This window comes from Juglans regia, unplaced genomic scaffold (genome assembly GCF_001411555.2).
Source record: "Juglans regia cultivar Chandler unplaced genomic scaffold, Walnut 2.0 Scaffold_827, whole genome shotgun sequence".
Lineage (NCBI taxonomy): Eukaryota > Viridiplantae > Streptophyta > Magnoliopsida > Fagales > Juglandaceae > Juglans > Juglans regia.
The window spans coordinates 1-6,528 of record NW_023363223.1 but is presented as its reverse complement, the minus strand read 5'-3'; the positions used below and the strand labels follow the sequence as shown (position 1 = coordinate 6,528).

The window sequence follows — 6,528 nt, the reverse complement described above, 5'->3', positions numbered from 1 at the left end:
TAATTATTTAAAATTCATATAATCCTAGGGACCTTCTAGCGTATTTCCAATCCCAATGCGAACCGGTGATCTGATCGAAACCCTTGGCTACGCGATGGGCAGGGCGCGATTTTCCTAAAAATCCACTCCCAAGTTGTCCTTCTTGTAAATTCCTCTCGCAATGCGGAAAAAACAAAAACGAGGGGTGCAACACGACGACATCCGAGGATGTCCCCCATCCGAGTACTACTCTCGCCCAAGCAAGCTTGACTGCAGAGTTCTGATCGGATCCGGTGCATTAGTGCTGGTATGATCGCACCCGTCAAACTAATTATTTAAAATTCATATAATCCTAGTGCGACGTACTAGCGTCTTTCCGATCCAAATGCGAACCGGCGATCTGATCGAAACCCATAGCTACGCGATGGGCAGGGCGCGATTTTCCTAAAAATCCACTCCCGAGTTGTCCTTCTTGTCAATTCCTCTCACAAAGCGGAAAAAACAAAAACGAGGGGTGCAACACGAGGACTTCCCAGGAGGTGACCCATCCTAGTACTACTCTCGCCCAAGCACGCTTAACTGCGGAGTTCTGATGGGTTTCGGTGCATTTGTGCTGGTATGATCGCACCCATCAAACCAATTATTTAAAATTCATATAATCCTAGGGCGACCTACTAGCGTATTTCCGATCCCAATGCGAACCGTTGATCTGATCGAAACCCTTGGCTACGCGATGGGCAGGGCGCGATTTTCCTAAAAATCCACACCCAAGTTGTCCTTCTTGTAAATTCCTCTCGCAAGGCGGAAAAAACAAAAACGAGGGGTGCAACACGACGACATCCGAGGAGGTCCCCCATCCTAGTACTACTCTCGCCCAAGCAAGCTTGACTGCAGAGTTCTGATGGGATCCGGTGCATTAGGGCTGGTATGATCGCACCCATCAAACTAATTATTTAAAATTCATATAATCCTAGGGCGACCTACATGCGTATTTCTGATCCCAATGCGAACCGGCGATCTGATCGAAACCCTTGGCTACGCGGTGGGCAGGGCGCGATTTTTAAAAAAATCGACTTCCGAGAGGTCCTTCTTGTCAATTCCTCTCGCAAGGCGGAAAAAACAAAAACGAGGGGTGCACCACGAGGACTTCCCAGGAGGTCACCCATCCTAGTACTACTCTCGCCCAAGCACGGTTAACTGCGGAATTCTAATGGGATCCGGTGCATTAGTGCTGGTATGATCGCACCCATCAAACTAATTATTTAAAATTCATATAATCCTAGGCGACCTACTAGCGTATTTCCGTTCCCAATGCGAACCGGTGATCTGATCGAAACCCTTGGTTACGCGATGGGCAGGGCGCGATTTTCCTAAAAATCCACTCCCAAGTTGTCCTTCTTGTAAATTCCTCTCGCAATGCGGAAAAAACAAAAACGAGGGGTGCAACACGACGACATCCGAGGAGGTCCCCCATCCTAGTACTACTCTCGCCCAAGCAAGCTTGACTGCAGAGTTCTGATGGGATCCGGTGCATTAGTGCTGGTATGATCGCACCCATTAAAGTAATTATTTCAAATTCATATAATCCTAGGGCGACCTACTAGCGTATTTCCGATCCCAATGCGAACCGGCGATCTGATCGAAACCCTTGGCTACACGATGGGCAGGGCGCAATTTTCCTAAAAATCCACTCCCGAGTGGTCCTTTTTGTCAATTCCTCTCGCAAGGAAAAAACAAAAACGAGGGGTGCAACACGAGGACTTCCCAGGAGGTCACCCATCCTATTACTACTCTCGCCCAAGCACGGTAAAATGCGGAGTTCAAATGGGATCCAGTGCATTAGTGCTGGTATGATCGCACCCATCAAACTAATTATTTAAAATTCATATAATCCAAGTGCGACGTACTAGCGTCTTTCCGATCCAAATGCGAACCGGCGATCTGATCGAAACCAATAGCTACGCGATGGGCATGGCGCGATTTTCCTAAAAATCCACTCCCTAGTTGTCCTTATTGTCAATGCCTCTCCCAAGGCGGAAAAAACAAAAACGAGGGGTGCAACACGAGGACTTCCCAGGAGGTCACCCATCCTAGTACTACTCTCGCCCAAGCACGGTTAACTGCCGAATTCTAATGGGATCCGGTGCATTAGTGCTGGTATGATCGCACCCATCAAAGTAATTATTTTAAATTCATATAATCCTTGGGCGACCTACTAGCATATTTCCGATCCCAATGCGAACCGGCGATCTGATCGAAACCCTTGGCTACACGATGGGCAGGGCGCGATTTTCCTAAAAATCCACTCCCGAGTGGTCCTTATTGTCAATTCCTCTCGCAAGGCGGAAAAAACAAAAACGAGGGGTGCAACACGGGGACTTCCCAGGAGGTCACTCATCCTAGTACTACACTCTAAGCCCAAAACGCGGTAAAATCAGAGATTCAGATGGAATCAGGTGCGTGAGTCTTGTATGGTCATGCAGATCAAACTAATTATTCAAATTCATATAATCCAAGTGACGTGCTAAGATCTTCAGATCAAATGCGAGGCAAACGTCGATGTTCGAGAGCAATGTAGCTTCTGGCGATGGGCGGTAGCGTTTTCACACAAATCCACTCCACGGTTGTCCTTATTGTGATGCCTCCAAGGCGGGAACAAAAGCGTGGGGTGCAACCACGGACTTCGAGGTGACCCTCTGATAACAACTCTATTGGCTGCGGCTTATTTGCGGAGTCTGATGGGTTACGAATGGAAGTTGTCTTTGGTATGACCGTACCCATCGAGCGGTATTTAAAATTCATATAATCCTAGGCGACCTACTAGCGTATTTCCGATCCCAATGCGAACCGGTGATCTGATCGAAACCCTTGGCTACGCGATGGGCAGGGCGCGATTTTCCTAAAAATCCACTCCCAAGTTGTCCTTCTTGTAAATTCCTCTCGCAATGCGGAAAAAACAAAAACGAGGGGTGCAACATGAGGACTTCCCAGGAGGTCACCCATCCTAGTACTACTCTCGCCCAAGCACGATTAAATGCGGAGTTGAAATGGGATCCGGTGCATTAGTGCTGGTATGATCGCACCCGTCAAACTAATTATTTAAAATTCATATAATCCAAGTGCGACGTACTAGCGTCTTTCCGATCCAAATCCGAACCGGCGATCTGATCGAAACCAATAGCTACGCGATGGGCAGGGCGCGATTTTCCTAAGAATCCACTCCCTAGTTGTCCTTATTGTCAATGCCTCTCCCAAGGCGGAAAAAACAAAAACGTGGGGTGCAACACGAGGACTTCCCAGGAGGTGACCCATCCTAGTACAACTCTCGCCCAAGCACGCTTAACTGCGGAGTCCTGATGGGTTCTGGTGCAGTTGTGCTGGTATGATCGTACCCATCAAACCAATTATTTAAAATTCATATAATCCTAGTGCGACATACTAGCGTCTTTCCGATCCAAATGCGAACCGGCGATTTGATCGAAACCCATAGCTACGTGATGGGCAGGGCGCGATTTTTCTAAAAATCCACTCGCAAGTTGTCCTTCTTGTAAATTCCTCTCGCAAGGCGGAAAAAACAAAAACGAGGGGTGCACCACGAGGACTTCCCAAGAGGTCACCCATCCTAGTACTACTCTCGCCCAAGCACGGTTAACTGCAGAATTCTAATGGGATCCGGTGCATTAGTGCTGGTATGATCGCACCTATCAAACTAATTATTTAAAATTCATATAATCCTAGGCGACCTACTAGCGTATTTCCGTTCCCAATGCGAACCGGTGATCTGATCGAAACCCTTGGCTACGCGATGGGCAGGGCGCGATTTTCCTAAAAATCCACTCCCAAGTTGTCCTTCTTGTAAATTCCTCTCGCAATGCGGAAAAAACAAAAACGAGGGGTGCAACACGACGACATCCGAGGAGGTCCCCCATCCGAGTACTACTCTCGCCCAAGCAAGCTTGACTGCAGAGTTCTGATCGGATCCGGTGCATTAGTGCTGGTATGATCGCACCCATCAAACTAATTATTTAAAATTCATATAATCCTAGTGCGACGTACTAGCGTCTTTCCGATCCAAATGCGAACCGGCGATCTGATCGAAACCCATAGCTACGCGATGGGCAGGGCGCGATTTTCCTAAAAATCCACTCCCGAGTTGTCCTTCTTGTCAATTCCTCTCACAAGGCGGAAAAAACAAAATCGAGGGGTGCAACACGAGGACTTCCCAGGAGGTGACCCATCCAAGTACTACTCTCGCCCAAGCACGGTAAAATGCGGAGTTCAAATGGGATCCAGTGCATTAGTGCTGGTATGATCGCACCCATCAAACCAATTATTTAAAATTCATATAATCCTAGGGCGACCTACATGCGTATTTCCGATCCCAATGCGAACCGGCTATCTGATCGAAACCCTTGGCTACACGATGGGCAGGGCGCGATCTTCCTAAAAATCCACTCCCGAGTGGTCCTTATTGTCAATTCCTCTCGCAAGGCGGAAAAAACAAAAACGAGGGGTGCAACACGAGGACTTCGCAGGAGGTCACCCATCCTAGTACTACTCTCTCCCAAGCACGAAAAATGCGGAGTTCAAATGGGATCCGGTGCATTACTGCTGGTATGATCGCACCCGTCAAAGTAATTATTTAAAATTCATATAATCCTAGTGCGACGTACTAGCGTCTTTTCGATCCAAATGCGAACCGGCGATCTGATCGAAACCCATATCTACACGATCGGCAGGGCGCGATTTTCCTAAAAATCCACTCCCGAGTTGTCCTTCTTGTCAATTCCTCTCGCAAAGCGGAGAAAACAAAAACGAGGGGTGCAACACGAGGACTTCCCAGGAGGTCACCCATCCTAGTACTACTCTCGCCCAAGCACGGTTAACTGCGGAGTTCTGATGGGATCGGTGCATTAGTGCTGGTATGATCGCACCCATCAAAGTAATTATTTAAATTCATATAATCCTAGGGCGACCTACTAGCTATTTCCGATCCCAATGCGAACCGGCGATCTGATCGAAACCCTTGGCTACACGATGGGCAGGGCGCAATTTTCCTAAAAATCCACTCCCGAGTGGTCCTTTTGTCAATTCCTCTCGCAAAGCGGAAAAAACAAAAACGAGGGGTGCAACACGAGGACTTCCCAGGAGGTCACCCATCCTAGTACTACTCTCGCCCAAGCACGGTAAAATGCGGAGTTCAAATGGGATCAGTGCATTAGTGCTGGTATGATCGCACCCGTCAAACTAATTATTTAAAATTCATATAATCCAAGTGCGACGTACTAGCGTCTTTCCGATCCAAATGCGAACCGGCGATCTGATCGAAACCAATAGCTACGCGATGGGCAGGGCGCGATTTTCCTAAGAATCCGCTCCCTAGTTGTCCTTATTGTCAATGCCTCTCCCAAGGCGGAAAAAACAAAAACGTGGGGTGCAACACGAGGACTTCCCAGGAGGTGACCCATCCTAGTACAACTCTCGCCCAAGCACGCTTAACTGCGGAGTCCTGATGGGTTCTGGTGCAGTTGTGCTGGTATGATCGTACCCATCAAACGAATTATTTAAAATTCATATAATCCTAGGGCGACCTACTAGCGTATTTCCGATCCGAATGCGAACCGGCGATCTGATCGAAACCCTTGGCTACGCGATGGGCAGGACGCGATTTTAGAAAAATCCACTCCCGAGTGGTCCTTCTTGTCAATTCCTCTTGCAAGGCGGAAAAAACAAAAACGAGGGGTGCAACACGAGGACTTCCGAGGAGGTCACCCATCCTAGTACTACACTCGCCCAAGCACGGTTAAATGCGGAGTTGAAATGGGATCCGGTGCATTAGTGCTGGTATGATCGCACCCGTCAAACTAATTATTTAAAATTCATATAATCCAAGTGCGACGGACTAGCGTCTTTCCGATCCAAATGCGAACCGAACCGGCGATCTGATCGAAACCCATAGCTACGCGATGGGCAGGGCGCGATTTTCCTAAAAATCCTCTCCCAAGTTGTCCTTCTTGTAAATTCCTCTCGCAATGCGGAAAAAACAAAAACGAGGGGTGCAACACGACGACATCCGAGGAGGTCCCCCATCCTAGTACTACTCTCGCCCAAGCAAGCTTGACTGCAGAGTTCTGATGGGATCCGGTGCATTAGTGCTGGTATGATCGCACCCATCAAAGTAATTATTTCAAATTCATATAATCCTAGGGCGACCTACTACCGTATTTCCGATCCCAATGGGTACCGACGATCTGATCGAAACCCTTGGCTACACGATGGGCAGGGCGCAATTTTCCTAAAAATCCACTCCCGAGTGGTCCTTATTGTCAATTCCTCTCGCAAGTCGGAAAAAACAAAAACGAGGGGTGCAACACGGGGACTTCCCAGGAGTCACCCATCCTAGTACTACTCTCGCCCAAGCACGCTTAACTGCGGAGGTCTGATGGGATCCGGTGCATTAGTGCCGGTATGATCGCACCCATCAAACTAATTACTTAAAATTCATATAATCCTTGAGCGACATACTAGCGTCCTTCCGATCCCAATCCA

At 48.2% G+C, this 6,528-nt stretch overlaps 15 non-coding genes and 4 pseudogenes across 15 annotated transcripts; all 19 read right to left on the bottom strand.

Annotated features, from left to right (window-relative positions):
* Positions 1-181: 181 nt before the first annotated feature.
* On the bottom strand, positions 182-300 carry LOC118347062 (annotated as a pseudogene).
* Positions 301-490: 190 nt separating this feature from the next.
* LOC118347063 lies at positions 491-609 on the bottom strand. The gene has a single exon (XR_004800318.1). It is a non-coding gene; the product is annotated as a 5S ribosomal RNA (ribosomal RNA).
* Positions 610-799: 190 nt separating this feature from the next.
* LOC118347059 lies at positions 800-918 on the bottom strand (annotated as a pseudogene).
* A 190-nt stretch (positions 919-1,108) lies between these two features.
* Positions 1,109-1,227, bottom strand: LOC118347047. Its single transcript, XR_004800306.1, has one exon. It is a non-coding gene; the product is annotated as a 5S ribosomal RNA (ribosomal RNA).
* A 189-nt stretch (positions 1,228-1,416) lies between these two features.
* LOC118347056 lies at positions 1,417-1,535 on the bottom strand. The gene has a single exon (XR_004800315.1). It is a non-coding gene; the product is annotated as a 5S ribosomal RNA (ribosomal RNA).
* A 187-nt stretch (positions 1,536-1,722) lies between these two features.
* Positions 1,723-1,841, bottom strand: LOC118347052. Its single transcript, XR_004800311.1, has one exon. It is a non-coding gene; the product is annotated as a 5S ribosomal RNA (ribosomal RNA).
* Positions 1,842-2,031: 190 nt separating this feature from the next.
* Positions 2,032-2,150, bottom strand: LOC118347064. Its single transcript, XR_004800319.1, has one exon. It is a non-coding gene; the product is annotated as a 5S ribosomal RNA (ribosomal RNA).
* A 795-nt stretch (positions 2,151-2,945) lies between these two features.
* Positions 2,946-3,064, bottom strand: LOC118347053. Its single transcript, XR_004800312.1, has one exon. It is a non-coding gene; the product is annotated as a 5S ribosomal RNA (ribosomal RNA).
* A 190-nt stretch (positions 3,065-3,254) lies between these two features.
* On the bottom strand, positions 3,255-3,373 carry LOC118347051. The gene has a single exon (XR_004800310.1). It is a non-coding gene; the product is annotated as a 5S ribosomal RNA (ribosomal RNA).
* Positions 3,374-3,563: 190 nt separating this feature from the next.
* On the bottom strand, positions 3,564-3,682 carry LOC118347048. The gene has a single exon (XR_004800307.1). It is a non-coding gene; the product is annotated as a 5S ribosomal RNA (ribosomal RNA).
* Positions 3,683-3,871: 189 nt separating this feature from the next.
* Positions 3,872-3,990, bottom strand: LOC118347060 (annotated as a pseudogene).
* Positions 3,991-4,180: 190 nt separating this feature from the next.
* LOC118347049 lies at positions 4,181-4,299 on the bottom strand. Its single transcript, XR_004800308.1, has one exon. It is a non-coding gene; the product is annotated as a 5S ribosomal RNA (ribosomal RNA).
* Positions 4,300-4,489: 190 nt separating this feature from the next.
* LOC118347061 lies at positions 4,490-4,607 on the bottom strand (annotated as a pseudogene).
* A 190-nt stretch (positions 4,608-4,797) lies between these two features.
* On the bottom strand, positions 4,798-4,915 carry LOC118347065. The gene has a single exon (XR_004800320.1). It is a non-coding gene; the product is annotated as a 5S ribosomal RNA (ribosomal RNA).
* Positions 4,916-5,102: 187 nt separating this feature from the next.
* Positions 5,103-5,220, bottom strand: LOC118347057. The gene has a single exon (XR_004800316.1). It is a non-coding gene; the product is annotated as a 5S ribosomal RNA (ribosomal RNA).
* A 190-nt stretch (positions 5,221-5,410) lies between these two features.
* On the bottom strand, positions 5,411-5,529 carry LOC118347050. Its single transcript, XR_004800309.1, has one exon. It is a non-coding gene; the product is annotated as a 5S ribosomal RNA (ribosomal RNA).
* Positions 5,530-5,718: 189 nt separating this feature from the next.
* Positions 5,719-5,837, bottom strand: LOC118347054. The gene has a single exon (XR_004800313.1). It is a non-coding gene; the product is annotated as a 5S ribosomal RNA (ribosomal RNA).
* Positions 5,838-6,032: 195 nt separating this feature from the next.
* On the bottom strand, positions 6,033-6,151 carry LOC118347055. Its single transcript, XR_004800314.1, has one exon. It is a non-coding gene; the product is annotated as a 5S ribosomal RNA (ribosomal RNA).
* Positions 6,152-6,341: 190 nt separating this feature from the next.
* Positions 6,342-6,459, bottom strand: LOC118347058. The gene has a single exon (XR_004800317.1). It is a non-coding gene; the product is annotated as a 5S ribosomal RNA (ribosomal RNA).
* Between the last annotated feature and the right edge of the window lie 69 nt (positions 6,460-6,528).